General features: G+C 51.0%; 1 protein-coding gene across 1 annotated transcript in view; it reads left to right on the top strand.

Moving 5' to 3' along the window:
- The window catches only part of SPAG9 (sperm associated antigen 9), a 2,066,870-nt gene that overhangs the window by 1,969,962 nt on the left and 69,013 nt on the right, over positions 1–27,895 (top strand). The gene's annotated exons all lie outside the window — the stretch shown is intronic.

The raw sequence follows: 27,895 nt of genomic DNA, 5'->3' as shown, positions 1-27,895 counted from the left end.
TCCCGCTCCCCATCAGCTTCACCTGGCTCACGGTAGACTTGGCCCCCACCTCAGTACTCTCCCGGCATCAGGTAGGATTCCCGCGCTGCGTGGGTCTTGGTCTGCCTTAGTAGGCGCTTCCTGGCGCTGCGACGGTGACGGTGGCAGCAAGGGAGCTTGGGGAGTGTAGTCCAGCACTCTACCGCTCCCCGTCAGCTTCACCCGGCTCTCGGCAGACTTGGCCCCCACCTCAGTACTCTCCCGGCATCAGGTAGGATTCTTCGTCGAAGTCTTTGTCTTCGGGTAAGAAGAAAGCGAAGAAGCTCTATCGCTCTTCGCCTTCTCCCCGTCTGTCAGCCACGCGGGACGCAGAAGGTCGTCGTCCTTTGGCTCCTCCCACAGAGCCTACTGGGATGGCTCAGAGCACCATTCCCTTCCCGGTAGCCGGAGCGTCCCCTGCCCAGCTTCGTACCTTTTTATGAAGCCCTCCACTCCCTCTTTGGGCAGCCCGTCTCCGCCGGCGCGCCTTCGGGTTCCGCCGTCTCGGCTGGGGGCTCTATGCCCAGGATGCCGGCAGCTCTGGCCTCGGTGCCGCAGGGCCCCCAGTGATCCAGACCTGGATCCCTGAACGGTGCCGGTCGACCTTACGACACCGCATCCGGCACTGATTCCTTTGACGACGCCTCCGCCACCTCCGATGCTGGTTGTCTCTCCGGCCAGCGTCGACCTGAGCCTTTCCCTCGTCTTGGACACGGAGCCGGACCGGCGCTGACCGGTACTTTGTGCCACTGTTCTCCCATGGCATTCCCTATTGCCCTGAGTGGCAACCCAAGGAGGGCTGGGAGGGGTCTGTTGACCCTTTGGCAGACCAGCTGGAGGAGCCAGACTGGAGAGAGGAGTTGGAGGAAGCCAGTGGTCTGGATACCTCCCCAGACCTCAGCATGCTTTCTCCCTCTACCGTGGCTACGGATGAAGAAGCCTCCTATGCTGTGCTGTTGCGCTGGGCGGCTGAGGCCTTCTGCCTTGATGTTTCCCACAGTGACAGTCAGAAAGAACCTCCTGACTGAGGTGCTTCATCCAGCAGCGGCCTCTTCGGAGTCCCTGCTACCATTCAGTAAGGCCCTCACAGACATCCTTCTAGACACTTGGTCCAGGCCTAGCACTGGAGCTCCTGTGGATAGGATGATTGTCGACGCAACTGCCCGGTCCCGGCCTACCCCATTTTCCTCTCCCAACACCCTACCCCTGAGAGCTTGGCGGTCCAAGCCTCAACATTCAAAGGTGTGTTCCCTACTGCTCCCCCAGATAGGGAATCCAAGAAGCTTGACCATCGTGGGAAGAAGATGTTTTCTTCCTCCAGCTTAGGACGGCAGTCTGTAAACACCGCATGTCTCTTGGGCCATTACACCCAATCTGTGTGGGATACGGTTGCGCAGGTGCTACCGCAGTGTCCGGAGGAGGCCCGTGTCACACACTCCCTTGCAGTTGCAGAGGGGAGAGATGCATCAAAGTTTGCCATCCTCTGTGGGCTGGACACCGCCGACTCGCTGGGTAGAACGATAACTATGTCAGTAGACATAAGTTGCTACGCCTGGCTGAGATGCACTGACTTTTCTGGGGATGTTCAATCGTCTCTCTTGGACATGCCTATTGATGGCCTTCATCTGTTCAACGACAAGACGGACCATGCACTTGAGCGCTTCAAGGATTCTAGAGCTACGGCCAGATCCTTAGGCCTTGCTGCCTCCTCTCGTCCTGTGAAGTCTGCCTTTTGCTCCTTTCGTGGCTATGGAAGTGGTGCCACACCGCGTTCCACCCAGGGCTACAGGACGGCGCAAACTACCGAGCCTCTGTGCAGCCAGGGATGTGGGACACAATGCCGTGGGCCTGGGGACCAGCTGGCGGGCCAGTCCACCAGTGCCCCCTCTGCAGTAGCCTCTAAGCATTCCTAGTCTGACATTTCAGGGCCACCAGTTGCTAGTGGGCAGTAGGATCCGCCATCACCTCCCAACACTGGCACAACCTCACGTCTGACAGGTGGGTTATGCAGGTAGTCCGAAGGGGCTCTTACCTCCCCTTCGAGACTACCCCTCCCTCCATGCCACCAACACTCCATCGCATGTCGGAGGATCACTTGGCCCTTCTCCACCAGGAAGTTACGGCTCTCTTGGCCAACGGAGCTATCGAGCGAGTCCCTGTCCCAGAAGTAAGTTGTGGTTGTTACGTGCACTACTTCTTGGTGCCCAAGAAGGACAAAGTCCTGCGTCCTATCTTGGATCTCAGAGACGTCAACTGCTTCTTCCGGAAAGAGAAGTTCAACATTTTGACATTAGCTCAGGTCCTGTCTGCCCTCGACCCCGGAGACTGGTTGGTAGCGTTGGACTTGCAGGATGCTTATTTCCAAATCCCCGTCCTCCCAGCCCACAGGTGTTACCTACGGTTCACAGTAGACCACAAGCATTTTCAGTTTACCGTGCTCCACTTTGGCCTTACCAGCAACCCTCGGGTGTTCCCGAAAGTGATAGCGGTGGTCACAGCTCATCTGCGCAGATCACGGGTTCCAGTCTTCCCCTATCTCGACGACTGGTTGTTGAAGGCGGTCTCGCCCCAGGCTGTCGTCTCCCACCTCCAGACTACGGCGGACATCCTGCATTCACTAGGGTTCACTAGGGTGCCGAAGTCACACCTGATTCTCTCGCAGAAGCTCCTTTTCATCGGGGCAGTTCTGGATACAGTGAAGTTTCCGTCTTATCACCCCGAGCGGCAAGTCTGGGATATTCGGGCTATGATACTGATGTTTCAGCCTCTATTTTGGATTTCGGTGAGAATGATTCTGAGGCTGCTGGGTCTCATTGCCTCCTGCATCCTGCTGCTGGATCATGCCAGATGGCATATGCAGGCTGTGCAGTGGGACCTGAAGTTCCAGTGGGCGCAGCATTAGGGGAATCTTTCCGATGTCTTCCTGATCTCGGAGGGCACTGCACACCAATTGCAGTGGTGGCTATCGATTAGGTCAACGGCAGATCCCTTTCCCTTCCCCAACCAGACTGCACTGTGGTGACAGATGCGTCAATTCTGGGATGGGACGGCCACATGGGAGAGGCAGAGAACAGAGACGTCTGGTCTCCGGCGGAGTCCGGGCTCCACATCAACCTTCTGGAGCTCCGGGCGATTCGTCTTGCACTGAAGGCATTCCTTCCTTCTGTCAGAAGAAGAGTAGTGCAGGTGTTCACGGACAACACCATCGCCATGTGGTACTGCAACAAACCCGGGCGGGTGGGGTCGAGGACCCTATGTCAAGAGGCTCTCCGCCTCTGACGTGGCTGGAACATCAGGGGATGTCCCTGGTAGTTCAACACCTGGCAGGTTCCCTGAACGCCATGGCGGACAAACTCAGCTGCCAGTGCATGATGGATCACGAATCACCCGGAAGTGATCCAAGGTCTCTTTCAGCAGTGGGGAGAGCCTCAGTTAGATCTGATGCCACTGAAGAGAACGTGCAATGTCAGCAGTTAGGCGCGTTGGAATTTTCCACAGCAGTACTCGCTCGCGACGCTTTTTGTCACAAGTGGAATTGCAGTCTTCTATACGCCTTTACACTTCTACCCAGAGTGCTGAAGAAGATTAAGCGTGACTGGGCCCAAGTCATCCTGGTGGCTCCGGACTGGGCACGAAGAGTCTGGTATCCCGAGCTCTTGAACATGGCCATTGATCCTCCGATCAGGCTGCCTCTTCGGATGGATCTTTGTCGCAGATGGGGACGATCCTGCACCCAAACCTGTCCAGTCTCCACCTCATTGCGTGGAGATTGAGCGGCGACAGTTGACAGCTTTTGACCTTCCTCCCAAAGTCTGTAATGTCTTCTTGGCAGCCAGGCATCCCTCCACCAAAACGGTATACGCCTGTAGATGAAACAAATTTGTGCCATGGGGTACAGCAAAGGCTGTGGATCTCCTTTCTGCCCCTCTTTCAGAGGTTCTCCTCTGCATTCTCTCTTTGGCCCAGCAGGGCACACTGAAAGGCTATCTTTCTGTCATTTCAGCCTTTCTTCACCTTCCTGATCAGCCTTCTCTTTTCAAGTACCCTATTGTAAATAGATTTGTTAAGGACATTACTAACCTCTTTCCTCCTATTCCTTTCGTAATGCAACGTGTGACTTAAAACTGGTCTTAACTTACCATATGTGTGCTTCTTTCGAGCCACTACATAATTGTCCTCTTAGACTCTTGACCTTAAAGACTGCTTTTCTGGTTGCCATCACCTCTGTTCGCAGGGTGAGTGAGCTTCAGGCTCTTACTTCTAAACCTCCTTCCCTTTTTGTTCACCCGGTTGTCCTTCGAACTAGACCTTCTTTTCTTCCCAAAGTGGTTACCTCTTTCCAGATACGACAGACCATCACTTTCCCAGCCTTCTTCCAACCCCTGCATCCTTATAAAGAGGAGGAGAGGGTTCACCGTCTGGATCCAAAACATGAGCTATCATTTTATCCAGATCGCACAAAACAATTCCGGGTGGATGTATAGCTTTTTGTTGGCTATGTGGGTGCCAAGAAAGATCGAGCTGTGCAAAAACGAACCATCTCTCGATGAGTTTCTTTGCATTAAAATCTGTTATTCCTTGGAGAAAAAGGAGCCTCCAGAAGGGGTGCACTCCCATCCACCATGGTGATGGCAGCCACTACTGCTTTGGGACGTGGAGTCCCACTCAGTGACCTCTGCCAGGCAGCCACGTAAGCATCATTGCACATGTTCACTAAACATTACTGCCTGGATAGCCAAGTCCAGAGAGACGGCTTCTTTGGGCGTTCAGTTCTCCAGGACTTTCTGGTGTGCACTTGGATTGCAGACCCACCTCCGGGGTTGGTATTGCTGGGGTATCTATTCTAAGGTAAGGAGTCTATAACTACTACATTCTTTTTTTTTTCTTCTCAAATATCTTTATTGAATTTTATATTAACAGAGCAGCCCCTCCCCCCCCCACCCCCCCCCCAGGTCAGATAAGATAAAAGAAAAAAAAAGTAAGATAAGCAAGACGTAGTTGGGATACATACATATAGGGATTTGGGAAATTGAATTAATAGTTCAAACGATAATAGGTTGTTGAGTTTAAACAATCGAAGCATTTCACTTCTATTTACAAAGATACAAACATAATCTGATAAGTTATAAACAACAAATACATTACACACGTTACAAATTGATATTTTTACAGTTTTGAAATCAAGCTGATTGATACATCATGTCATAAGGAATTACCTTGTAATTGGGACCATTCAATTAAAGGGTTCCAGATTTTAAGCCCCATGGCCCTCCGCCTTCTGCCTTTTCTTTGATATATAGCCATGTCTAGGTTTAAAATGGCTAACAATCTAGAAAACCATTGTTGGAAAGATGGAGGATTAGAATCCAGCCAGGCGAAGGCGATACAGATTCTTAAAACTGCCATGGCAATGAATACTAGTTCATGTCCCGGGCGGGAGTCAGTGAGACTAGTCGCCCCGAGCATAATCACTTCAGTAGTGAGGGCTAATACGCTTGTTAAAAACCGTTCGATACTAAGTTTTAGGGAGGATAGGTTTATACAAGAGGAAAATATGTGTATGCAATCAGCTTTAGGTGTCATACATCTAAAGCAAAAAGTGCTCTCCCACTCCCCCATTTAGCAATTCTGTCAGGGGTGTAGTACATAAAAAAGCAGGTATTATAAAACTGTGTTTGCAATTTTGTTGACATAAGGATGGTTCGAGACAAACCATACGCATAATTAAACTCTTCTGTAGTGATAGCTATTTTTCCCTGCCACTTCTGTGCTGTTTTCTCGAGGTTATCAGGAAAGAGGGATAATAAGAGAGAATACATCCCCCCAATGGTGAATTTCTTGGATTTTTTTAATGTTTCAGCTGCCATTATTTTATCAAAAGAAATATTTGCCCTGATCCGTTGTAGTAAAAAATCTCTGATTTGCAAATATTTTTAAAAATCCCTCCACTCCAATTGCTATATCTCTCTTAAAGTTTCAAAAGAATGTAACCCTTCATTTGAAAAAAGACATCCAATATGTGTGATTGCAGCGGTAATCCATCTATCAATACAAGCTTCTCTAAAGATTTCAGGAAGGATCGGGTTGCAGCCTAGCGGGGAATAGTAGGAAAGTCGTCCTATATCCAACAGTTTCCTCACAGCTTTCCATGCTTTAACCCCCCCCCCCCCACCCCGAGCAAGGTCTTTAGGCAGACCTGTTTGTGGTAACTATCATAGAGAAATCTCCATAAATAGCCCTTGCTCCTATTACCCAAAACTAGCTGATGAATTGAGGGTTGTTCTTCCCCTGAGGCGGACTCCGTGCTGTCTAATAGAAAACGTTTGTGATTGTATAATAGCATAGATGTCCAATAATACACCTTAAGATTAGGGAGGACTAAACCTCCTTTTTCTTTGGGAAGGGTCAAGAACTTGTAAGCTCTTCGGGGTTGCGAATATGACCAAATAAAACTGGAAAAAGTGTGTTCCATCAATTTAAACCAATGTTCCGAAATTTCCAGGTTAATTGCTCTAAACATATAGAGTAGTTTAAGGAAATAAACCATTTTTAATGCATTTGCCCGACCTATCAAGGATAGATGTAGATTATCCATGCGTCGGAGGTCTTTCTGCATTTTATCTAGCAGGGGACTCATATTTAGGTCAACCAGTTTATCGAGCTTGGAGGTGATAGAGACCCCCAGGTAGGTCGCTTTTGATGTCACACGAGGATCTATCATAGTACATTTATCATTAGGACCACTTGAGTTTTACTCTGATTGAGGGCGTAGGTAGGGCTGATACAGGATCAGGTGTAACTATGGCAATGTCGTCGGCATAGGCGAGAGTTTTGGTCATATAGCCTTGGGACAAGATGGGAGTGATACCAGCATTGGCTTCCAAACTGCGGATAAGGGGATCGATGTAAATCGCAAACAGCAATGGGGAGCATGGACATCCTTGTCGAGTTCCCCTTGATATTATTAGTTCTTTAGAAGGATTGCCATTTACCATCACTACAGCTTTAGGGTCGATGTATAGTTTTTGTACTGCTTGGATAAATACCTGATTAAATCCCAATCGGCCTATTGTCAGCCACAGAAATTACCAGGAGACCCGGTCAAAGGCCTTTTCGGCGTCTAGGGGTATGCTATGGGCACTTATAATGCGCGCAGCTGCTCCAGCAAAGGAGCGTCCTGGTGCAAGACAAGGTAGAACACAACACCGCTAAAAGCAAAGACGGGAAAGAGGAACAACTACGGGGCGAAAATTAAAATAGAAAAGTTTTAATGGCCTTACGAAACAACAGGAGGTCCTCCAACAACCGGATCTCTACCGGAAGGGAGTTCCAGATGGCCGCAGCTCTCACTCGAAAAGATCGGCCCCCAGCTCGGCAAAGCTTGAACCGGGGGACCACAGCGAGAGCCTGGCCCAAGGATCTGAGAGAGCGTGTCGGAACATAAAAAGATAGGAGGTTGGTGAGGATCTGGGGGGCAGAACCTTTCAGGATTTTGAAGGCCAGACACAGGACCTTGAAATGGATTCTCATCTTGACCGGCAGCCAGTGCAAAGATCGTAAGGTGTTAGAGACGGGACAAAACCTGGGCAGGCCAACTATCGCTCTGGCTGCAGCATTTTGGACGCGCTGCAAGCGGGTGATTTCTGCCTGGTTGGCCCCCACCAGGAGAGAGCTGGCATAGTCAAGCCGGGACATCACCGTCGCCTGAATCACCAGCTGCCTGGTCGGGGCATCAAAAAATTTGAGAACAGGTCTTAGGCCCCGAAGAACACCAAAGCAGCAGGCCGCAGTTCTCTTTGTGTGGCCAGCAAAGTTGAGGATAGGATCCAGCCAGACTCCCAGGTTTCTGAGTTCCGACACCGGAGTCGGAGACGGCCCCAGTTCAGAAGGCCACCACCTGTCCCCCCAGAGATCCGCTCTCTTACCGACAATCATGATTTCAGTCTTCTTTGCGTTAAGTTGGAGACAGTTGGCAGTCATCCAACTGGCCACTGCCCGCAGTCCACTCTGAAACCTAGGGGCATCCTGCTCCGCATCCCCACTGATAGTAACCGCTAGCTGAGTATCGTCGGCATATGAGACCATAGTCATGCCCCACTGCTTGACGACCTCAGCCAGCGGTCTCACGTATAGATTGAATAACGTGGGACTCAGCGAGGATCCCTGCGGAACCCCCATGGCCAGAGGATGGAATTTGGACTGGTGAGGTGGAATGGCCACGCAAAAAGAGCGATTGTCGAGAAAGGAGCGGAACCACTGCAGAGCAAGCCCACCAATGCCAGTCTCCTCCAAGCGGTGCAACAGAATGCGGTGAGAGACGGTGTCAAAGGCGGCGCTGAGATCTAATAATACAAGCGCCGCCGTCTGACCCGCATCCAACACCGCACGCAAATGCTCCACCATGGCAAGAAGGGCTGTCTCCGTGCTGTGACCAGCACGGAAGCCGTTCTGCGTGGGGTCCAAGACATTGGCCCGAGTTAGATGGTCTGAGAGGGCCAGATTAACATGGGCCTCCGCAACTTTCGCCGGCCAAGGAAGCAATGAAATAGGGCGGTAGTTCTCAGGTTTTAATGGGTCCAACGAAGGCTTCTTCAGGATTGGAGAAACCACTGCCTGCTTCCATTTGGATGGAACCAAGCCCGAGGTCAGCGAGAGGTTAATCAGGGAGCACACCGTAGAGCGTCCCAGAAAAGACTGGTCTCTGAAGAGGGCAGGTCTTAACGGATCCGAAGGAGAGCCGGACTTAATTTGCTGGGCCAATTTGTTGAACCCCTCAGGTAGTAACGGGGGAAAAGAGTGCATGATGGTATGACCTTGAATGCAATCTAGGGCTCCGAAGATGGTCCAATACTAGGGAAGGCCTGATAGATAACCTGGACTTTCTCCAGAAAAAAGGATGCCAAGGCCTCGCAATGGGAGATGGTACAGGCTGCCAGAGAAGAGGTCCTTTTCGCCAAGAGGTCTTTAAGGACTTTAAAGATGGTATAAGTGCCATTGGGTCTCCTGTCATTTCTGTATTGTCAAATAAGCTGTTCACTCTCTGGATATGATCTGTGGTTCCTCTTCCGGGCACAAACCCATGTTGGGATTTTGAAACAAGTTTGTGGATTAATGGTGCAATACGGTTCGCTATCAATTTGGAATAGATTTTAGAGTCCACGTTGATTAAGGTAATAGGGCGATAGGAGCCCATCTGATCTGGTGGTTTATTTTTTTCAGAAAGACTACTATTTTGGCTTTTGACCTGACCATGACCTTGGTGGTTGTCCCCCGTGAAATCGAGCTGGGCAAAAACGAACCATCTCTCGATGAGTTTCTTTGCATTAAAATCTGTTATTCCTTGGCGAAAAAGGAGCCTCCAGAAGGGGTGCGCTCCCATCCACCATGGCGATGGCAGCCACTACTGCTTTGGGACGTGGAGTCCCACTCAGTGACCTCTGCCAGGCAGCCACGTAAGCATCATTGCACATTTTTCACTAAACATTACTGCTTGCATAGCCAAGTCCAGAGAGACGGCTTCTTTGGCGTTCAGTTCTCCAGGACTTTCTGGTATGAACTTGGATTGCAGACCCACCTCCGGGGTTGGTATTGATGGGGTATCTATTCTAAGGTAAGGAGTCTATAACTACATTCTATTTCAGATGAACAAGTTACTTACCTTTGGTAACGATATAACTGTTAGAGACATATATTAGTTATAGATTCCTTACCGCCCCACCCATCCTCCCCGTCCTGCGAACTGACTTCCAGAGCAAAGGACCCCCTTTCAGGACCCTAGTTTTGTGAACCATTGGTCAGTGTCTTGCATAGCACTGCGCTTCTGGCGTGGAATGTCGTGTAAAGAACTGACGTCAGCGCGCAGTGGCGGCGTCTAAGTAGATACTGCAACATCCTTCCCGGCGATCATGACGCCAACGACGAACGCGGAGTCGACCGACGCCACCAAGAAAAATTCTCCGGATCCAGTGTGACGCCTGGGGGTAATTTTAAGGTAAGCAATCTATAACTAATATATGTCTCTTACAGATATATTGTTACCAAAGGTAAGTAACTGCTTCTTCACTCGTGCATGAGTGCGTTCGCTCTACTTCTGGCGTGCAGTTCAGCAACAGGAATTTCAGGCTATGATACTCCGATGTTTCGGTCTTTACCCTGGATTTCGGGGAGAATGACTCTGAAGGTGGTGGATCTCATGGCCTCCTACATAATACAAGTACAACACTCCGTATGTCAAATTTGGACTCTGCAGTGGGACCTAAAGTCCCAGGTGATGCAGCATAAGGAAAATCTTTCTGACCTGGTCCAGATATTGGAGGCACTGCAAAATATCTGCAGTGGTGGTTCACACACTGCGATTGGGTTATGGGTAGCCCCTGTCCCTTCCCAACCTAGAGCTCATAGTGGTGGCAGAAGCGCCAATCCTCGGTTGGGGCAGTCATCTGGGAGAGTTAAAGATTACAGGGCTCTGGTCTCCAGCAGAATCTCAGCTCCATGTCAACTTGTTGGAGTTGAGAACTATCCATTCTGCATTGAAAGCTTTCCTTCCATCCATGAAAGGAAGCCTGGTTCAGATGTTCACAGATAACCCCAGTGCCAGGTGGTGTTGCAACAAGGAGGATGAATTGTGAGTCCGTCTGTAGATGCGGACAATCTCAAACGCAATTGGCGTCAGCTCGCGGGAGTGGCGCCATTATTATCTCTGCCTGTCTCTTGCAGAGCAGGAGGGTGTTGGTGTGTAGCCGTGCAAAGCCACCTTCCAGCACGCAGTGATATTATGAAAAAAGGATCCAGGGCCAGTCTGACGCCTGAGGAATATTGAAAATGTGAGGAATCTGCAACTAGATAAAGTCTCTACCAGGAAGAGTGTTACTGAAGGTAAGTAACTTGTTCATCAGACACTTTGACAAGCTTTCCCCGCCTCCATAAGCAGAGATGCGTTGCTATATAGGCCTCACTCTTGCTCACTGATATCAGTTCCTTTTTTGCATGTTTTTTCCGTGCCCTTAGCATCGATTTTTTTTTTGTTTTCTACTTCCTCCAAAATTCTGTTTTTTGACAGTGGTCATAGGGGATTCTCCCCCAAAGACTACAGACTTAAAGGCATGCCAAACCTGCCGAAAGCAGTTTTCTGTTACCGACACATGATTTCTGTTTTTAGTGTCTAGGGTCCAAGCTTGATTCACAGTCATGCAACAAATTGACTCTGATGCTCCCACATGCCAAAGATTGGGAGGCAAAGTAGTATGTCGCCAAACAGAAGAAGTGAGGCTGGTCATGCTCCAAGTCTCAATCTTGAACCAAGGCACTACATCTGTCCTGGTTGAGAACAGTCTGGGCGCTTTAAGCATAAGCCCTGGGTTTCGAAGGCTGTTTGTCAATCAGCAAGGGTGTAGCACTGCACCCCACCCATTTCCTAACTCGTCACAGCGTGAAGTGGGAACAAGCCTCCATGACCCCACCCCACTCTGGGAGGAGCTGGTAGAGGTTTGCAGTGAACACGAGGCTGGATGTCCACGAAGTGACCTGTCTGCATGATAAAAGCAAACAGGTTGCTGGGAAGCTCAGACAGAGTACCCGCAGAGAAGAAATCGATTCTGACTACTTCTCTTCATGTCATTTGTGTCTACCACACCAAGACTCAGGTAACGTACAAAAAAAATGAAAAGAGCCATAACGTTACCACTGATTAATGCGCAATGTACATTTGTTGTCACAAAAAAAATCTTCATTTGTAGAACAATAGCGAAGCTCCTTTAGGAAAACGCCCTTTGTATATTGAGTAAATCTAAGACGAAGACCCATAATAAATCTTGGCACAAACACAAGCCGGTGATCGAAAGGCCTGACTCCACCCCAGCTGCCTTATTCCAACCTGATTTCTCAGTTGGAGCCAATGAATCCTGCATTCCCAAGACCACCTGCAACTATACAGCATATAGAAGCTTTCAAAGAGGCAATACTGCAGCGCTTCCATATGATTTTGTGTACCTCACTTTACTGATGATGGGCTTTGCTCCAAATTGCTGGTGATCTTGATACATAATTAGGAAAGGAATTAGACTACCCTTTTGACCCACCCAGCTGAGGAAAGTGCCTTGTTTGTTCTATCTGAAAGAAACACGTTAGTTAGATTCCTTACCTTAGAATAACCCCCAGGCGTCAGACTGGATCCGGGAAATTTAGCGTAGCAGTACCCTTGCGTGTCGGTAGGCGTCGTTGGCGCCAGGATGACATCGTCGGAGTACTTAGACGCCGCCTGGCCCGCTGACGTCAGTTCTTCTTTTTTCCGCGCCCGCTAAGCGCAGGTCTGGAGAAAGCAGTACCTTAGTCATTTTTTGACTAAAACTTTTTGATCTTTTTGATCTCTTCTAGAGTCTTCACGACTCTCGGTGCCGGTAGGGAATGCCTGGGTACAAGCCCTGTACCGACTGCAACCGACTGATGTCGGTTACCGATCCCCACCGCCGGTGCCTGTATGCCTTGGGGCCGACCACGACGACCGGTCGTGTCCCGACTGCCTGGCCTTGACGTCGAAGGCTAGGCGGGAGCGGTCCCGCAAGCGCCTTAAGCTTCGGCAGTCGGCCCCGCGTCGCTCAAGGTCCTGGTCCAGGAGGGGGTTGAGGGACCGGTCGCGGGGCCACAGTCATCGAAGCTTGACGAGTCGACACCATTTGTCGGGCTCCAAGTCCTCAGGTAAGAGGCACAAGAAGTCGAAGAGACGCCATCGCTCTTCTGACTCCCCCCGACGCTCGCGCGACGCAGCCAGCTCCAAACCCGCCGGTCCCTGGGCTGAACACGACGCCGGAGGAGATCGAGGCCTTCCTCATGGCCATGAGGTCCCTCTCTCCTCCGTCGGGTCCCGCTGTGCCTCCGGGCCCCGCGACCCCGACTGTGAGTCCAAGCGGGCCGGGTGCTCTGGCCCCAGCGCCGTCGGGTGCTTCGGCCCCGGCGCCGTCGGTGACTTCGGTCCCGACGCCGCAGGCTCCCGCTGGATCCGGTTCTGCATCTGGGTCGACGCTGGTCGACCTCACGAACCCGCCGGCATCGACCCCCAGGGTGTCGCCCCCGTCCCCGCACAACGCCGTCCCTGATCCCTCTCTCGGTCCGGATCCGGCGTCGGACCGGCGTTGACCAATGCCGCGTTCGACGCCGGCTGAAGAGCCTCTCTTCTTTGATCCGGCTCCATCCTTTGACCCTGAGTTTCAGGAGATGGAGGACGAAGGGGATTGGGAGGGGTTTGAGGACCCTCTGACACGTGTGTGTCAGTCCTTCCAGGACTGGACAGAGGAGCTAGGGGAGGCCAGTGGTCTTGATACCTCCCCTGACACTGGCTTTGTCTCCCCTCCTACCGTGGCTACGGAGGAGGGGGCTGCTTATAGTGTGGTGCTGACGCAGGCAGCCAATGCCTTGGCGCTTACGCTCCCCATCGCTACTGTGAGGTCTGACATCCTCACTGAGGTCCTTAAACCCCAGACTGGCGCTCCAGAGCCTTTACTGCCGTTTAATGAGGCTCTCATGGACGTCCTGTTGGGCACCTGGTCCAGGCCCGCTACAGGCCCCCCTGTAGATAGCAACGCCACCAGGCGCCAGCTCCGAGCGACCCTAGCTTCCTGTCCACCCATCCCACCCCCGAGAGCCTGGTTATCCAGGCCTCTACTTCCCAATCTGCATTCCCGACTGCACCCCCAGATCGGGAATCCAAAAGGTATGAACAGTTTGGTAAGAAACTGTTCTCATCCCTCAGCTGTGAGTTGCAGTCAGTAAACACCGCTTGCCTTTTGGGTCGTAATACCCACTCTCTGTGGGATACGGTTGCGCCCGTGCTTCCAGAGTGTCCGGAGGGGGCCCCGGCAAAACTCGCTCAAGCCCTCGCAGAGGGACGAGACGCAGCTCGGTATTCTATACGATGTGGGTTGGATACCACGGACTCGCTGGGCAGGGCGATGTCAACGACGGTGGCGGTTCACTGCCACGCCTGGCTGAGGTCCGACAACTTTTCGGCCGATGTCCAAAACACCCTCATGGACATGCCGTTTGATGGCAGCCACCTCTTTGGTGGCAAGGCAGATCATGCGCTTGAACGTTTCAAGGTCAGCAGCAGTCTGCCTTTCGCTCCTTTCGTGGCCAAGGAAGGGGCGCCCCTTCACGTCCTGCCAGCCACGGGCCGAAGTCTAACATAAAACGTGGCGGCGGACGTGGTAACCACCGTGGCAATGCCAGGGGACAATGGTGCGGCCAGCCTACATCCACTCCCGCAGCATCTGCCTCAAAGCCCTCCTAGTCCGAGCTTTCAGGCCCATTTAACGCCAGTGGGGGGCAGGGTCCGCCATCACCTCCTTCACCGGCGTACCATCACTTCGGACAGGTGGGTGCTGCAAATCGTCCGAAGGGGCTACTCCCTCCCCTTCGAGGCGACCCCTCCAGCCATGCCACCGCAGTACCACCACGTGTTGGGGATCATTTGCTACTTCTGCAAGAGGAAGTGTCGGCCCTCTTGGCCAAGGGGGCCATCGAGCACGTTCCTGGGCCAGAAGTAGGTTGTGGGTGCTATTCCCACTACTTTCTGGTTCCCAAGAAGGGCAAAGGGGGCCTACGCCCTATCTTGGACCTGCGGAACATCAACGGCTTCCTCCGGAAGGAGAGGTTCAAGATGCTGACTCTGGCTCAGGTTTTAACTGCCCTGGACCCCGGAGACTGGATGGTAGCGTTGGACTTGCAGGACGCGTATTTCCACATCCCCATCCTGCCGGCCCACCGGCGTTACCTGCGGTTCATGGTAGGCCACGAGCACTTCCAGTTCACCGTGCTCCCCTTTGGCCTTACCAGCACCCCACGGGTGTTAACGAAAGTGATGGCGGTGGTCGCAGCTCATCTGCGCAGGTTAGGGGTGTCAGTCTTCCCCGACCTCGACAACTGGTTGTTGAAGGCGGGCTCGCCCCAGGCAGTCGTCAGCCACCTTCAGACTACGGCTGACCTCCTGCACTTGCTGGGGTTTTCCCTCAATGTGCCGAAGTCACACCTGTGTCCCTCTCAAAGGCTTCTCTTCATCGGAGCGGTTCTGGATTCGGCGCAGTTTCGGGTTTATCCTCCCTGTAGGAAGGTGGATACCTGACTATGGTTACCCCAGATTTTTTGCCTTGTGTTTAGCTGGTTTTCGACTTAGTTGGCCTGGGATCCTGCTAATCAGGGCCCCAGGCTATCTGCTCTCTCTATAAAATGGACTCCATGTACCTTAGGTACATAGCTAATTGGATATTGGGTCACTCTTGTGAGTCCCTGTACAGTGTACTATAGGTACCCAGGGCATAGGTGCACCCTTGGCCTACCAGGGGCTGCAGCATGTATTATGCACCCCTGGCTGGCCATCCAAACTGACACAACTGGCTGATCACTCAGCTGGGTCAAGGTGGTGTAATCACCCCTTGCTTAGGTGTAGTTTTCCTATACCTACCCTTATATATATATATATATATATATATATATATATATATATATATATATATATATATATATATATATATAGACTCCCAATTGCCTGAAGCTTCAGGAGGCACATGATGATGGGAGGAGTTCCCTGAAACGCGTCGGGCAAGACAGAATGGAGCGAGGTGGCGAAAGGCGCTGACTAACAAACCCGGAGGGCAGAGGACTGTCGTGTGCCTCCTGAAGCTTCAGGCAATTGGGAGTCTATGTTACAGCACGGCCGCCTGGGCCGTGGGGAGAGCACCATCAACTGCCGTGGATATGACCCTTCACAGCGAAGTGAGGCGGACGCTTCCAAACAGGTTGGAGGTTGAGCACAGAACTCTAAGTAAATGACACAGCGCACGGAACCACGGAAGCAGCCTACTATAGGCAAACTAATATGCCTGATTATCAACGAACACTCGACTTTACTTAAAAGTGATAATAAATCAAGGCACACCAAGCGGACTACAAATCCCATAAATGACGGTATGACGCAGCTTGTCAGCAGACGCCTACCAGGAGATTTGAGTATAAATGAGCCGCAAACCAGTGATGCCATTACGAGTGTTTTTTTAAGGCAGCCCCTGATGATGGGAGGAGTTCCCTGAAACGCATCGGGCAAGACAGAATGGAGCGAAAGGCGCTGACTAACAAACCCGGAGGGCAGAGGACTGTCGTGTGCCTCCTGAAGCTTCAGGCAATTGGGAGTCTATATATATATATATATATACACACATATACACCTATAAGTCACTCCTATGGCAGGACTTAACAATCCTGAAGGCAGAGTGCTTGGTTTGATGTGAGATGACGCTCTAGCATGAGCTGAGCCTGTCTGCAGCTTTTGGAACCATGTCCTTATAGCTGTTCTATGATATTGCCATACCATATACTCTTAAGTGCATTATGAACCTCGCGGTTAAATGCTAACTCTGGTTTGGCTTTATCAAAACATGTCGTGTAAGGTGTCATACGCTTTTGAATACTACCCCCTCGCCAGTTCTGGCAACGGGGGTAGCATTCCACCCTTCTAGAGGGAAAAGACATGTTACTTCCATTAATACTGGTTAAAGTTAACCAGAGCCTCAGCATCACAAATGGATGCCGCTGCCACAGACACAAGTCTGACCTCCTGCTGCTGGGAGTCCTTCCAGCGAGGGAGGCTTGGACAATAGGTTTCCTGTCACAGGGAGGTGCTAGCACCACCCTAGACAGGCTATAGTGTATTGTGGCAGGGAGGGCTGAATGAAATGAGACACTGCTTGGGGCACACAAGGTGTCCCATGCGTAGTCCAGTTCATACCGGTGCTGGGGCACTCCAGCCCCAGCTCTGGCGTGAAACTGGACAATGAGAAAGGCGTGTTACCACCCCCTTCCTGGGTCCCACCCATAGGAGGGACCTAGCAGGTAATCCAGCCCCTAGATTTGTTATATAGGTAGGAGCTGAGTCCCAAGACTTTAGATTTGATCCTGAACTGAAACTTGAAACGAAACTCTGGACCTTCGACGTTCTACTGAAGCTGAAGACTGAAGAATCTCCCTTGTGGCCAAGGAGTGACCACCCTGGGCAACCAGGCACCATCCAGCAAATCAAAGGCTTGCTTTGTCGACATTTCCCGCCGGAAACCGAGCAGAGAGCCTGACAAGACCCAGACTTCCAGACCTCTCTGACCCTCTCTTCACGTCTGCAGCATAGCTGAGATCCGTCCATCTTGAAAAGTCCACGACTTGCTAGCTGTGCTGCTCCTGAGGAATCCTCGAAGCTGTGCACTGGGGATTGAGAAGCCCTGAATCCGAGCTCCACCTGCACCGAAGATCAGCCCTTCACACTCCACGTGTTCTGCGTGGGGCCCTTCTGCTTGTGTTCTGCTCGACGCGTTGTCCGGTTGCTGGCCCGTTGGCTAGTAGCCTCTGTGAAGACAATCCTTTTGAACCAACTCGCTGGTCTGGTTGCTGCAGACTGGCCCTTGCCTCCCTAAAAAGGTGAGGCACCTCAGACCTTGCTGGTCTGCATCAGAAGCCTTCTTTGAATCCTGCGTGGGTTACCTTTGCCAAGGCTTGTTGACTCCAATCCGGCAGTCGACCCCTCCATCTGCGAGAACCTTCGTGGGACAGCTCCTCTCCAGCATCTGGTCGTCCTCGACGCCTCCTGGTCCGCGTGGCTGAAGAGACAAGCTTCACGACAGCACCTGATTGCTCCTCGACGTCGTCTGGTTCCTTCCTGGTTCCACCCGGTCACTGGCTAGTGACCCAGACTCTGTCCCCTCTGCTTTCAGGTCTTCTTCATCCTCGATCCACCCTTGGATCCACCCGGACATCTTCCTCCTGGTCGCCTGCAGCATCTTTCTTCACAGGCTCCATAGACTTCAACGGCGAAACCCGACACATCTTCACACCTGTGCACCCGCTTCCTGTGGGTGAGGTAACGAGAGTACTTCGGTGCTCCCAAGGGTATTGACTATCCAAGTTTCTAGGTTTTTAGTTGTTTCCTTCTAGCTAGACCGGAAGTGTCCTAAATCCTTCTTTTTCTAAACTCTTAAGTTCCCATTGACTTAACATTGACTATCGCGTGTTTGCACGCGCCGCGTGTGGGCGTCCTACTCCTAACCTAAGTGCAAGGTGTTCACTAGAATAGTGAACATCATATACCAGGCCATCTTCTCACACTCCCGAACAGCGGGTTCGGGATATTCAGGCTCTGATTCCGATCTTTCAGCCTTTATCCCGGGTCTCAGTCAGGTTGACGCTGCGGCTTCTGGGGCTGTTGGCCTCCTGCATCCTTCTGGTGCATCACGCCAGGTGGGACTTTCTGATGTGATCTTGGTTCGCAGACCCACCACGTCGGTTGGGATTGTTGGGGTATCTATTCTAAGGTAAGGAATCTAACTAACGTGTTTCTTTCAGATGAACAAGTTACTTACCTTCAGTAACGATATGTTCGAGGCATGTGGGCTGCTGAATTCATATCTGTGCATAGATCGCCGCCTAGTGTTGGGTCCGGATGATTGCACATTGTTGTCCTGGAAGAGTCTTCGAAGTATCACGAGATAGGTGGCTCCTCCCCTGGACTACAGTGCGCATGGGCATCCTCTCCATCCTCAGATTGTTTTTTTCCGCCATTGGGTTCGGATGTACTTTCTTAACTCAAGTTCGGAAACTTTTCTAAATGCCAAAAGGCCTTCGGGGTCGTCGGTATTGTCATTTCGATCGGTGCCGAGTACTTGTTCCAGTTCTTTTCGAGCAGGACGTCGAAGAGAGCCGCGTGGCCTTTTCGACACCAGAGGCCCGATCGTCGATGGAACGGAGCCCGTTCAAACGATACCCCCTTAGTAATTCTAAGAACCCACACATCGATGTACACCCGGTGTGCAACAAGTGCCTATCTCCGGAGCACAATGAGGCCAACTGCCTAGCTTGTGCTCAATTCAGGTCAAAGAAGACCCTTCGACTTTGACGCGCAGCGAGGCAGACGATGACGAGGCCAGCGCCCGACCCGGTGAATATCTTCGATGAAGAAGACGATGAGGTCGTCGACACTGAGGATCCAGAACAGGAGTCGGATCCCGGTTCGGAGCGTGACTCCAACTATTATGAAGACGACGAAGGACACGTCGAGGATGAAAATGTCGTCGAGGTAAGGGACGACGCATCGGCCGTCGATGACGACTCGAGCGATGAACCAGGCCCAACAGTGAGTACGGGGCCCGAAACAGACACGCAAAGACTTCCAAGGGCTCAGTTCGAGGCATTGCCAACAGGCCTTAGCCAAGATCATGACGAACATTCTATAGCCCCGCGTCTCGGCCCGGCTAAGAATATATCACACGAGCCATCGGTCGAACATTACCAGTCACTGGTTAAATCGAAACCGAAAGCCATGGAGTCAAGAACGAAACCGAAACTGCTGGAGACAGTCTTCGGATCGAAGAGTTCGGATCTATCGAATTCGACAAAGAAGAAAGGTGTCGCCTACCCTGCGGGGTCACAAATAAGGGGTGTTGACCCAAAGATCGGTACGCTGAAGTCCATAACTAAAGTCAGGTGCGTCGAACCGACAAGGTCGACGTCGACGGACAGCGACACAAATAAGGGACTCGAGTCTCGGAAGGTTCTCAATCCGAAGCAACGAGTCGACAGGCCACAGTTCGTCAAAGGCCTCGATCCGAAGTCCAAGAGCGGCTCGAAGGACCACGCCGTGTCGAGGCAGAAGAGCGCGCCTCCAACGCCACAGGCGCCTAAGTCGACGCAAGGTCAAAAACATATTGGCGAAAAGACAAAGTCGGGCGGACCAATGACGACGCCAGCCCCCAAGTCTATGGGTGCCTTGCAGTCACAACAATTCAGAGGAGTCTCCTTTCGTCGCTCCGGTAACAGAGGAGCTGCACGAGGCCAGGCATCCCAGCAGACTCCATACAATAAAGGGAGCACAAAGACCACCTATAATAAAAACAATAGAGGTGGATACCGTGGCAACAGCAATAAAGGCAGAAGACGAGGGAATAACAACACCAGATCCTCCACCAATACTAAACAGTGACGTCTTGTCACTGCCCCCAGACCATGTAACACCGGTCGGGGGACGATTACAACAGTTCCTGCCAGTCTGGGCAAGCATTACCACAAACAGGTGGGTGAGACAACTTATCCAGTTCGGGTATTGTCTAGAGCTAACCTCCACTCCACCCAACATACCCCCAAGACACCGTCCTATGTCCGCAGAGCACATACACTTATTGCAGTAAGAAGTCATCAGCATGCTGCAAAAAGGGGCCATAGAACTCGTACCTGTACAGCAACAGGGTACAGGGGTATACTCGCTGTACTTCTTAATCCCCAAAAAGGACGGGTCTCTCAGGCCAATACTGGACCTCAGGCCCCTAAAGCAATACATCTTGTCAGAACATTTTCACATGCTCACATTACAGCAGGTTCTACCATTGCTCAGTCAGGGAGATTTCCTCGCAACACTAGACCTAAAAGACGCATATTTCCACATACCGATACATCCAGCACACAGGAAATATCTCAGGTTTACCATACAGAATCAGCACTACCAGTTCAAGGTCCTGCCTTTCGGGGTGACAACAGCCCCCAGGGTGTTTACCAAGTGCCTAGCGACAGTAGCTGCGCACCTACGGAGGAACCATATTCACGTCTACCCCTATCTGGACGACTGGCTTATACAAGCAAAGTCAGCCCAGCAATGTGCCAGCCACATGTCCCGCACTATTCACCTCCTACACAGCCTCGGATTCTCATTAAACTACCCAAAGTCTCATCTTCAACCCGCCCACGTACAACAGTACCTGGGAGCAACAATAGACACTCTGGCAGCAAAAGCGCAGCCAAACTCAGCAAGAATCCACAGCATTCAATTACTGATTCAGAAATTCAGACCCCAACACTTGCTCACAGTAAGGGTGTTTATGCAGTTGATAGGCATGATGGCCTCCTGCATCTTCATAGTCCCTCACGCGAGACTACACATGCGTCAGCTTCAGGAGTGCTTAGCACGGCAGTGGAACCAGGCTCAAGGACAATTAAAAGACCTAGTGTTGGTGACCGGTCGCGCATACAACTCTCTGCATTGGTGGAACCCAAAAAACCTTTGCAGGGGACGACCGTTCCAAGAGCCTATACCACAAATAGTGTTGACGACGGACGCATCTCTCCTGGGATGGGGAGCGCATGTCCTCCATTACACAGTACAGGGACTATGGACGACACAGCAAAGGATGCACATCAACCTGCTGGAACTGATGGCAATCTTTATTGCAATGAAGGCGTTCAAAGTACATTTGTGCAACAAAGTCGTGTTGATCCGCACGGACAACATGACTGCCATGTACTACATACAGAAGCAGGGAGGGACACACTCTCCACAGTTGTCACATCTAGCGCAAAGCATGTGGAAGTGGGCCATTCAGAGGAACATATTCCTCATGGCGGAACACCTCCCAGGCAGGGACAACCTGTTGGCGGATCTGCTCAGCAGACACAGCCACCAGATGCACGAGTGGGAGATACATCGCTCAGTGCTACAACCGTACTTCCAGCAGTGGGGTCACCCAGAGATAGACCTGTTCGCCACAAGGGAAAACGCAAAATGCCAAAGCTTCGCCGCCAGGTTTCCACACCCGCAGTCAGGCATATTTGCGTACGCTTTTCCACCGGCCCGCTCATACCACTAGTGGCACGCAAACTACGACAACACTCAATGACCCTCTGTGAGAAGTTGGCCTGATATATGATGCTCACTAGTTCTAGTGATCACCCTGTATCAGTCCAAACAACCCTTATGGTGATTGGTTGTAAGTCAACCTTATAGACCAGCTATCCTAATGGTAGCATGGACAAAGCAGTCTTAGGCTAAACTCTTTTGTCATGTGAAGCCAGCTGTTTTACCACAATATAACCCCTTGAATACCAGATGAAAGGACACCACACAGGTCGTTATGAAAATAAACAATATATTTATTAATAACAAACACCTCTGAACTCCTTATGAGGTCATAGGGCTAAGCACATGACAATCTCTTAGGAAAAATACGATAAGTTGCACAAAATTACGATGGTTCCCTAGGGGCGCGGCAAACCATATACTAAGTAAATGGTATAAGGAAATCGATAGAAGGAATGGAGCTTTCCAGAGGCTGTAGAATCGTTGGGACCACGCTACCCTAACTTTAGGTAAGTAATAGGAGGCCCACGGGACGCATGTGCAGAGTGTGAACTCGCACGCGAGATGCGTAACAACGTCTATGGACAGTACAGTTCAAGAAAAAGGTGAGTACGGACAATCCTGACTAGTTAGGACTAAAACGACTGTGAATCTGGACACTAGGAGAGTCAATCTACCCTTGAGCACCGAAATGCTCTTGTTACCTCACCCACGGGCTGCGGGTGCATAGGTGTGAAGTCGTGTCGGGTTTCTGCGTTGAAGTCTATGGAGCCTGGAAGAAAAGATGCTGCAGGCGACCAGGAGGAAGATGTCCGGTGTGATCCAAGGGTAGATCAGAGTTGCTGAAGACCTGAAAGCAGAGGGGACAATGTTCAAAGTCACTAGCCAGTGACTGGAGTGGAACCAGGAAGGAACCAGATGTCGTCGTCGCGATCAGGTGAAGAGTGGACGCTTGACTCTCCAGCCACGTGGACCAGGAGGTGTCTTCGACGACCAGGATGGAGGCACGAGATGTCCCACGTAGGCTCTCGCTGTCGGCGGTGTCTGTTCCGGATTCGGCGTCAACAGGCCTTGGCAAAGGCAACCCACGCGGTGAGTGGAAAAGGCGTCTGGTGCGGACTAGGAGAGTCCGGGGTGCTCCTCTTTTGGAAGGGAGCAAGGGCCAGTCTGGAGCAACCAGACCAGCAGTGAAGATTTCAAGGTTTGTCGTCTAGGATGGCACTAGCCAGCCGGCAAGTGACCAGACAACGCGTCGAGCAGCAAACAGGCAGAAGGGACCACACAGATCTCGTGGAAGCTGGAGGGCTGATCTTCGGTGCAGGAGCTGCTCGGGGCTGGGGCTTCTCAATCCCCAAAACACTTGGTCGAGTTTACCTCGGGAGTCGTGCTGGAAGCGAAGTGCAGTTTCTTTCAAGATGGCTGGTCCCACGTGTCTCGTCGCACCCACGGGTCTCAGCTGTGCTGCAGATGTGAGTTGAGGTCGGAGAGGTCTGGGAATCCGGGTCTCGTCGGGCTCTGAAGTCTGGATCCTCGAGGGAAGACGACAAAGTGAAGCTGCTGGACGCTTGATGGTGCCTGCAGTTGCAGGGTGGACACTCCTTGCCCACAAGGGCGATTTCTTCAGTCTTCTGTGGAGCAGAACGTCGAAGTCCAGAGTTTCTTCTTGTAGAGTAGTTCAGGATTAATCTAATTTGGAATGGGACCAGCTCCTACCTTTATCCTGCTAAAGGGGGCTGTACTGGTGACTAGGTCCCTCCCCTGGGTGGGACCAGGAAGGGGGGTGGTTACACCCCCTATCCTTTGTCCGGTTTCGCGCCAGAGCTGGGGCAGGGATGCCCCAGCAACTGGTTTGAACCGGTGTATGCACAGGACACCTTGTGTGCCCCAGGCATGTCTCATTCCTTTCAGGCCTATCCTACCCAATACACAAAATCCTGTCTGGGGTGGTGCTAGCACCTCCCAAGGCAGGAAACCCTTTGTCCAAGCCTCCCTCGCTGGAAGGACTCCCAGCATCAGGAGGTCAGACTTGTGTCTGTGGTGGCAGCATCCATTTTGTGATGCAAAGGCTCGAGTTAACTTCAACCGGGGTTCACAGTTACATACATGTCGTGTCCCTCTAGAAGGGTGGAATGCTACCCCCGTCGCCAGAATTGGCGAGGGGGTAGTATTCCAATTCGTATGACACCTTACTCGACATGTTTTGATAATGCTATACCAAAGTTAGCATTTAACCGCGAGGATTATAATGCACTTCAGAGTATATGGTATAGCGTTATCATGGAACAGCTATAAGGACTTGGTTCTGCAAGCTGCAGACAGGCTCAGCTCATGCCAGAGCACCATCTCACATAATTCCAAGCACTCTGCCTTCAGGATTGATAAGGCCTGCCATAGGAGTGACTGATAGGAATATATGTGTCCATTTTAGGGTTAGATATAGGTAACTATATCTACAGCAAAGGGTGATTACACCACCTTGCCCCAGCTGTCTTACCAGACAGTTGTGTCTGTTTAGATGGCCAGCCAGGGGTGGCATAATACATGCTTCAGCCCCTGGTAGGCCCTGGGTACACCTATGCCCTGGGTACCTAAGGTACACTGTACAGGGACTGAAATGTGGCCCAGTACCAATTGGTAAATGCACGTAAAGTACATGGATGTCAATTTAGAGAGAGAACAGCTAGGCTGTGGGTCTGATTAGCAGGCCCACAGCCAGGGAAAGTCGTAAACCAGTGAAGCTTAGCAAAAAGCAAAAATCTGGGGTGACCATAGGATTGCAGACCCCACTCTCCTACACCCTCATCCTAGTTGCTCCAACGTGGGCGAGGCAACCATTGTACACCACGTTCCTAGAAATTTCCATGGTGCCTTATCAAAGGCTGCAATTAACACCTAATCTTTTAACGCAGAGCCATGGAGGCGTTCAGCACCCAGATCCGCAACAGTTAAACCTTGCGATCTGGCTCCTGAAGTCATAGAGTTTGGTTACCTGAACTTGCCTCCTGACTGCATGAATATTATCAAGGAGGCAAGAAGACCTACAACCAGAGCAGCATGCTATGCGGCAAAGTGGAAACGATTTGTCATCTATTGTAACAATAATGACGTAAATCTGCCTGATGCATCAACTCAAAACATCATATGTTATCTGTTACATTTACACAGATGCAATCTTGCCTACAGTTCCATACGTATACATTTAGCTGCGGTGGCAGCTTATCTTCAAAACAGGCAGCACCTTTCACTCTTCATAGTACCTGCTATTAAAGCTTTCATGGAGGGGCTCAAACGAGTGATTCCTCCAAGACACCCACCTTCACCTGTCTGGAACCTGAACGTGGTTCTAACCAGACTGATGGGACCACCTTTTGAACCTCTACACTTGTGTGAAATACAATTCCTAACGTGGAAAGTGGCTTTTTTAGTGGCGATTACATCACTTAGAAGAGTTAGTGAGCTGCAAGCCCTAACTATTCAGGAGCCATTCATCCAAATTCGCACAAATAGGGTAGTGCTACGCACAAACCCTAAATTTATGCCAAAGGTGGTATCCCAGTTTCACATCAATCAAACAATAGAACTGCCAGTGTTCTTCCCAAATCCAGATTCAGTGGCAGAAAGAGCTCTACATACACTAGACGTTAAGAGAGCTCTCCTGTACTATATGGACAGGACAAAACATTTCAGGAAAACTAAGCAACTGTTTGTTGCCTTTTCACCACAGCATAAAGGCAACCCCATTTCCAAATCGGGTGTAGCCAGATGGATTGTTAAGTGCATACAGATTTGTTATCAGAAAGCTAAACGCACATTAACAGTTCCCCCAAGAGCGCATTCAACACGCAAGTTAGGGGCATCCATGGCTTTCCTGGGAAACATTCCTCTAGAAGAAATATGTAGAGCAGCCACATGGTCTACCATACATACATTTACCAAACACTACTGTGTAGATGTACACTCCAAGCAGCAAGCAGCTGTAGGACAAGCTGTTCTCAAGACTCTTTTTCAGACTGCTGCAGCTGGCACGGGCAACCACCGCTAAGGGGGAGACTGCTTTCCATTCTATGCACAGATATGAATTCAGCAGCCCACATGCCTCGAACGGAATATGCTATTTACCAGTATGCATCTGTTCTTGGCATATGGTGCTGCTGACATTCATATCGCCCGCCCTCCTCCCCGGGGCCTGTCGCAGCTGTAGCACTCAGAATTAATCTCTAGCATGGACATCACTTACTGTATCATACTCCATCTCTGCCACAATGGCGAAAAACAATCTGAGGATGGAGAGGATGCCCATGCACGCTGTAGTCCAGGGGAGGAGCCACCTATCTCGTGATACTTCGAAGACTCTTCCAGGACAACAATGTGCAATCATTCGGACCCAACACTAGGCGGCGATCTATGCACAGATATGAATGTCAGCAGCCCTACATGCCAAGAACAGATGCATAATGGTAAGTAGCATATTCCATCTGTAAGAAACATTAGTTAGTTAGATTCCTTACCGCCCCACCCATCCTCCCCGTCTGCGAACCGATATCTAGGGTTAAGGTCATCCCTTTCAGGGCCCTTGTTTCATGGTACCAGTGTCGATTTTAATCATGGCTCTGCATTTCTGGCGCGGAAAAGCTGTCTATAAGAACTGACGTCAGTGCGCGAGGGCGGTGTCTAAGTACTCCGACGACGTCATCCCGGAGCCAACGACGCTGACAAAGGACGCGGAGCCGCAGGCGACACCTACCGACGTGCAAAGGTACTGCTATGCAAAATTTTCCGGATCCAGTCTGACGCCTGGGGGTTATTCTAAGGTAAGGAATCTAACTAACTAATGTTTCTTACAGATATATCGTTACCGAAGGTAAGTAACTTATTCGTCATGCTGAGCAGCAGAAGTGATGGAACTGCAGTTGCCAACTTTGGAAACTATTGCTGATCTGCTTATTGGCATTTTGAAGTCTCTTTCTTTAGCTCACTTTGCCACCCCAGTTCAGACCCAGCTATATGCAAATCAGTCTTGACCCTGTGCCTCATGGGAACAGTCCAGCCCGAACTACCAAGCCAGGTGTTTCGTGTACTGGATACAAGCATCCTGGGACTGGTTTCAGGGTAACAACCCTCTTCAGCCAGGCTACCTTGAATCCAGTGACAAAGTGAGCAATGCACCTCCTTGTGTTTCCTTTGCTTGCCCTAAGTTGGCCCGGTATGTCCAGAAGTGAGTCCCATGCTCTCAATGCCACTGGAGTCAAGCTATCTTGACTCATGAGGGGTGAAGAACGAAATCGATCCTAGGATGCTTGTTTCCAGTCCTGGGAGGACCTGGCCTGGCAGTTCTCTGGCTGGGCTGTTCCCATTGGGCGCAGGGTCAAACCTGATTTGCATATGGCTGGGTTCAAACTGGAATGGCATGGGGAGCAAAAAACGATGGATTTAAGCCCAGATCTCTGTACTGGGGTGAATGTATGACATTGTTCATCATTCTGTCCATCAATTGTTCTTTTTGCATTTGTCACCCCGAGTGGGATGGGTATGCACAGACGTGGGTCCTGTGCTCTCCATGCCACTGGAGTCAAGGTATCTTGGTTGATGAGAGGTGAAACCCCAAAACCGGTCCGAGGATGCTTATTTCCAGGCCAGGGAGGACCTGGCCTGGCAGTTCGGACTGGACTGTTCCCATTGGGTGCAGGGTCAAAACTGATTTGCATATGGCTCGGTTCGTACTAGAATGGCATGAGGAGGAAAAAAAGATTGATTTAGGCCCAGATCTCTGAACTGGGATAAAGATATGACATTGTTCTGCATTCGATTTAGGCCCAGATCTCTGAACTGGGATAAAGATATGACATTGTTCTGCATTCTGTCCATCAATTGTTCTTTTTGCATTTGTCATCCCTATATCTAAGGCAGGGGCGGTTTCTTCATTAGGGCGGCAGGGCTCCGCCCCCATTCAATTTCTGCATCTATTGCCTTCTCATTATTTTTTTTAACAAACAGTTAATCCATTAACCTTCAAAAGAGTGTGCCCCTCGATCTGCGCGAGGGTCAGGCAAACTCAGTTACTTTCAATATAGGCACATGTGCTAAAGGGCATGTGTCATCGCAGGATTTGGAGGGCTTACCTGGTTTCAGCCCTGATCCTCGGTGGCCAATAACACTGTGAGGCACTGCCCCCTTATGACGCACTACATCCTCGCTGATTGAATACAGCCTGGTCGCTTTAAGCATAAG

Source organism: Lissotriton helveticus, chromosome 7 (genome assembly GCF_964261635.1).
Source record: "Lissotriton helveticus chromosome 7, aLisHel1.1, whole genome shotgun sequence".
Taxonomy (NCBI): domain Eukaryota; kingdom Metazoa; phylum Chordata; class Amphibia; order Caudata; family Salamandridae; genus Lissotriton; species Lissotriton helveticus.
The sequence above is the reverse complement of the archived record's forward strand: the minus strand, read 5'-3'. Positions and strand labels throughout refer to the sequence as shown.